The sequence below is a fragment of the Canis lupus genome, chromosome 1, assembly GCF_011100685.1.
Source record: "Canis lupus familiaris isolate Mischka breed German Shepherd chromosome 1, alternate assembly UU_Cfam_GSD_1.0, whole genome shotgun sequence".
NCBI classification, from domain to species: domain Eukaryota; kingdom Metazoa; phylum Chordata; class Mammalia; order Carnivora; family Canidae; genus Canis; species Canis lupus.
In genome coordinates this window covers 19,482,110-19,488,109 of record NC_049222.1, presented here as the reverse complement: position 1 = coordinate 19,488,109, position 6,000 = coordinate 19,482,110, and positions in this window count along the sequence as shown.

The window sequence follows — 6,000 nt, the reverse complement described above, 5'->3', positions numbered from 1 at the left end:
AAACTTTTGCCCAAAAATGGGTGAAATGGCCTCCTGTACTACTATCTCCATGGACTCAAATTCCCAACTTGAATGTTATCTTGAAAGTCTGCAAGTCTGGCCTTACGCCCTATATACCTCAACTCGAAGAGGAGCCAATAAGATGAACAAATGGATGATGGGTTGCATGCTCCTCCCTGAAAGAGAAATAGACAGCTACTGAAAATGGAACTAGTTGAATTTCCATTTAGACCGTAAAGAAAGATCCATGCTCTGCCTTGCTATCTTTAATAATGATGTTTGTCTTCCAAATAGCATCTACCCCAGTTTCAGTGTTTAGTTTTAAAATGGTGCCAGATACTGTTTCAGCATCCTCAGGGACCTCAATAACAATGTAAGAAAAAGCTTTTCATTTAAGCCTGACCTCTTTCTTCTATTTATTCCATATGCTTAAAAAACATAATCTTGGATTTTAGGAGCTGCCAAATTTACAGTTCTACTTTGCTAACATGGTTGTATCTTACATAACAATATCAAGGAAGAAGTAGATGACAAAAGATCACCAAGTACCATAAACATGGAATTGGGGTACAAGTCAGCAATTTGCTCAAAACTCTACATCAGTTTAAAGGTACACAAAGGAAGGGGTAACTGCCTTAAGTTCAACAGAGTGAACATCTGTTCCAAACATCCTCTCCTGGGAGAGCTAGACTCTTCTAAACAACTTTATATGCCAGACAAATACATTTTATGAAAAGAATGTGTGGCTGAAGACCTCACGGAATCAAAACTCACACTTGTCAAGATTGAGCTTTCATATGAGTAAGTATAAACAGGAGAAGATACAAAAATCTACAACCCTTGTATCTTCTTTTTGCTTTGATATCAAATTTTAAAACGGCCTCTCTCGTTCTTCTATCCTCTCTCTCTCATACATATACAATCAAAATCATAGATACACAATAATAGTATTCATCACAAATTCACTACCATATTATTTTTTCAGTACTTTTCGAGGCTAGCAGTACCACCACCATTTAATGAATGCTCAGATGATGTTCATATAAGAGGTAAAATGTTAACTTGTTTATTCATTTACAAATATTTATTAAGCACCAACTATGAATCAGACATGTTCTAGGCAGAAGATTTTAAATTATAATAATGGCAAATATTGGGACACCGGGGTGGTTCAGCAGTTGAGCATCTGCCTTTGGCTCAGGGCGTAGTCCCAGGGTCCCGGGATCGAGTCCCACATCAGGCTCCTCGCAGGGAACCTGCTTCTCCCTCTGCCTGTGTCTCTGCCTCTCTCTGTGTCTCTCACAAATAAATAAATCAAATAATTTTTTAAATAATGGCAAATGTTAAAATAATAGTACAGTTGTCATTAGAATCACTCACAGAGGTTGCTAAGAAGGTAAAAAACATAATGACTCTGTATCTCAAGCTCAAGTGAGTTTACCAAGTGGCAACTGCATCATTCAGTTTATAAATCACTCAGCTCCCCCAGCTTTGAAATTACAGAAGCATTTCTTAAGGTTTTTACCTTTCTTGGAATTCACATTATGTTTATTTCTGTACATGAAGTCATTAATATTTTATATAATGCTATTGCAAATTTGGATGATTAAAATTTGCATACTATGCAATCAGGCAGGTTTGCTGGGTCCACTAGTTGGTTGTCTTCCAAATGTCACTGGATTGCCATCTTAATTACTTAATTAGAGAATCTAATCTGATATCTGTATTTATATTTGACATAAAAATCAAAGAACTACAAATGCTGGGGCACTATACAGCCAAAAATCTTAATGAAAAATGACCTATTAGAGTACAGAAACTCACATTTTCCTTTTTAATTATGTTTTATTCTAGGGACTCTGTGTTTTTAAAATTACAGCCTTCCAAAAAATTAAGCAAAAAAAAAAAAACTAATTTTCCAACATTTTAGTTATTACAGGCCCAGACAACCATTAATAACTAGATCATAGCATAATAACAAAATCACAACACTGAGTATATGTATGTAACTCATTCAATCTTATTTCTCGTAGCATACAATATCCATTAGGCTTTTTGACTTATGTTAACAGGGACTCAAACTTTATTCCACTTGGGTGTTCCCAGGATTACCAGCACATTTCATGCAAAAAAATTTCTAGGTGGGAATGTGGTTGACCAGTCTCTCCACTCCCCCACACACACCCTTTTTTTTTTTTCCCCATTATAGAGCATTTTACCTTGGAGAAAAATTGCTGATGTTTGCAATAACTCCATCCCACAATTTAAATAGGTGATTTTATTCTCCATGATGTTTGATGTTCTCACCTCTTCCATACAGTTTCTGTGGTTCTCCCTTGTGAAATATCGCCTTATAACATAGAGGGGCTCGTTTTAATAGGAGGAGGTAAGTTTGGGATTAAAGAGGGAAATGCCCCACACCATGTCTGAGGATCCCACTAGCAACCTAACAAAACAAGGTTCATCAAGATGAAAGTAAAAGACTGACATGTGACTTTCAATTATAAATTCTTTTGTAACTATTTTTTATTACAATCCCTTTTGTAATAAGAGTTTCGGATTTATTCTTTTTAGAATTCTTTTTTTTTAATAATAAATTTATTTTTTATTGGTGTTCAATTTGCCAACATACAGAATAACACCCAGTGCTCATCCTGTCAAGTGCCCCCCTCAGTGCCCGTCACCCATTCACCCCCACCCCCCGCCCTCCTCCCCTTCCACCACCCCTAGTTCATTTCCCAAAGTTAGGAGTCTTCATGTTCTGTCTCCCTTTCTGATATTTCCTACCCATTTCTTCTCCCTTCCCCTCTATTCCCTTTCACTATTATCTATATTCCCCAAATGAATGAGACCATATAATGTTTGTCCTTCTCCAATTGACTCATTTCACTCAGCATAATTCCCTCCAGTTCCATCCACGTTGAAGCAAATGGTGGGTGTTTGTCATTTCTAATGGCTGAGGAATATTCCATCATGTACATAGACTACATCTTCTTTATCCATCATCTTTTGATGGACACCGAGGCTCCTTCCACAGTATGGCTATTGTGGACATTGCTGCTGTAAACATCGGGGTGCAGGTGTCCCGGCGTTTCATTGCATCTGCATCCTTGAGGTAAATCCCCAGCAGTGCAATTGCTGGGTCATAGGGCAGGTCTATTTTTAACTCTTTGAGGAACCTCCACACAGTTTTCCAGAGTGGCTGCACCAGTTCACATTCCCACCAACAGTGTAAGAGGGTTCCCTCTTTTTAGAATTCTTAGGATGAGATTCTAAAGCTTCCTTTTCCTTAGCTAGCATAAAGAGACAAATTCTGAAATCTTTATTAATTAATTCCAGGGCTTGGGCTTGTTTTCCCCCTTGTAACTAGCAAGCCCATTAATGGCCCTCTACTGTCTTTTAAGAAAAATATGTTGCAGAGTCTAAGGCAGACTTAATAGACATGGCTAGATGCTGATCATAGGCATCTCAACACAAGTGGAAGGAGAAATAAAAGCAGAAATATATTTTAATTGCAAAGTTTGCACATCACAAACCCATAGTCTAAACATTGCTACCAAAATGAGTGGTAATACGATCAGAGAAGGGGAACCCCAAAACTTACAAGAATTGCCCTTTACCCACAGAACAAGTTTGGTGGAATTTCTGAAACATCTGCTCACACTCAGTCCTTTGGTTTCAGAGGTTTTATGTTCTTAGAGCTGCCACCGGGAAGACTTCAGTAAGTGTCAGAGTCCTCCTCCTCCTCCTCCTGGTCCTCCACCTGGTCCTCCTTTTCCCCCTGAGCATCAGTTTTGCTATTTCTGAAACCTTCGGAGTTAGAAATGGTCAGAGAGTGCTCAAGATAAAATTCTGGAGTTCCTTGCACCCTCCCACTCTGCCTTAGGTCATAGTGAATCAGGTATTGGAACTCTTAGCTTTTAAAGGAAGGCCTATTTAAATGTGGAATTTTGTAGATCTCAGTTCTTGCTTCAAACCGGTACTTTCTCAGTCTAAATAAAGCTCCTCTGCTCTCTCTTTCTCGGTGGATCACGTGTCTGCCTTCTCTGCCCACTTCGCCTTCTCTACCCAGACCTGAATTTGCCTGAATTGAAGCTAAAGCCTAGGGATTTCCACTAAGAATACCTAAGTTTCTTCTTGTAAAAAGTGGGGAAAGGCCACCCCATGATGCTCTAGGCAGATGGCAAAGTTGCTATGGAAACCACCCAACTCCCTCTTTTTCAATTTCCAAATTTTGAGTTTTCTCTGAAATGAGTTGACTCTAAAGCCTTTCCCAAGCACGAGCATGGATGTGGTTCTCAATTAACAGCGCTACCTGCTTCCCACTGGTTAAGGAGCCTTTTCAGCCTTAGAAACCAGATCAAAGCTACGGTACTGGCAACAGGAGGATCAGGGGCTGTCACACCCCAACTTGCTGGGGATGAAACTCTGGGTTTTTCATCTGTGTTTTGCAGAATACCAAATGTGCTCTTGGCTCTAATTTTGCCTTACAAATTATAGACTGAGCAGATGTGTTAGCCAGGCCCTGACGTGCATTTGTCAACAGGTTTAAAACTCTGAGCACCAGGCTTTTGGGTAGGAAATCCCAGAGGGTGTGGCCAAACACAGAGCAAACTTGGAAGGGCCATTCAGCTACTTGGACTCAAACTTCACCTGTTCTTTGCTAGCTAGTTGTAAATTGCTTCATTTAAAAAAAACAAAACAAAACAAAACAAGACACCTTACACATTAGGGCTTGCCAGTCATTTGAGGACATGTTCTCAAGTCTGTCTTTTTTTGGTTTTCAACTTTCCCTTCAGGCTGCCCTTCCTCCTAAGCTGCTCACAAGCATCTCCCAGGTTGGAACCATGGACAACAGCAGTGTAACACCCTAAGCATTCTTGGGGAGGCAGTTGCCTCCTGGACAACTCTTCCACCCCAGAATATCCTCCCACACCTGTTACTACCAATGGCTCAAACTCTAAGGCTTCATTTTTTCTTCTTTTTTTTTTTTTGATATTTTGATTTCCTTTCAAATAACTCAAGCATATTTGCTTCAAAGAGGGGTAACATTTTCGTTTACATGTGAAATTTTATCAGACCCTTATCAGGAAGTAGGTTTTGATAAGAAGAACAAAGAATGTGATTGTGTGTGAGAAAGGAAGCCAGGAAGAGGGAGTGAAAAAAGGGGAAGGGCGAGAGGGAAGAAGGAAAAAGAGAAAAGACTGGGAGCTGTTGAGAGGAGAGGAAAGAGATGCGATGAGGTCTAGAAAGAGGAAACTGGGGAAGCACAAGAGATAAGTCTCACCTACTTCCCAGAGGAAACTAAGGAGAGCATCTTTTACCTCTTCTTCCCAAACATTTATTTCTGAGAGGAATTTTCCAGACCTAAAGATCTTGAGTCCAGTCCGAGCAATTAGATTCACAAGTCGAAATTCCCTGAATTGCTGAAAATGAGTCAGGTCCACAATTATCTCCAGACAGAAAGTAAAAATTCTATTGGATCCTTTTAAAATGTAATTTAAGTGAAACTCCCTGAGTCATTGCTGTCTTATCCTGGTGTCTTATTTTTAAGGAAGCATAAATATTTCCTTTGAAAACAGTTGCCATCAAGAACCCCAGGCTGACTTCTGAGACTTATGCAGAGAATGGCCATGCTCTGTCCTATCCCCTTCCCTCTGAGGATCTTGCCCTGGCCTGGGATTGAGAATTGGGTAGCCTCTTCAAGGATGCTCAGTATGGAAGGGTGATACAATAGGAAGTAAAAATACCTGATTTTAACCCCTGTTCTGAATGTTGCTCAGAAGACTACTCATAAAAGTTCTTCCTTTCTGATCCTTCCAGAATATTCCTCCTGAGAAAAGAAAGTAGATTGTAGTTGGCTTCTATTTGGTGCCAAATAGCAGACTTCCAAGGATACAGCTGGTCCCTGAGGCTCTACAGAAATAGTAACATGTGCCTGGCTGTGGGTTGAGGATCCCTTGTGCTGTCATCCTAATAGAATTATTACAAATATGCAAA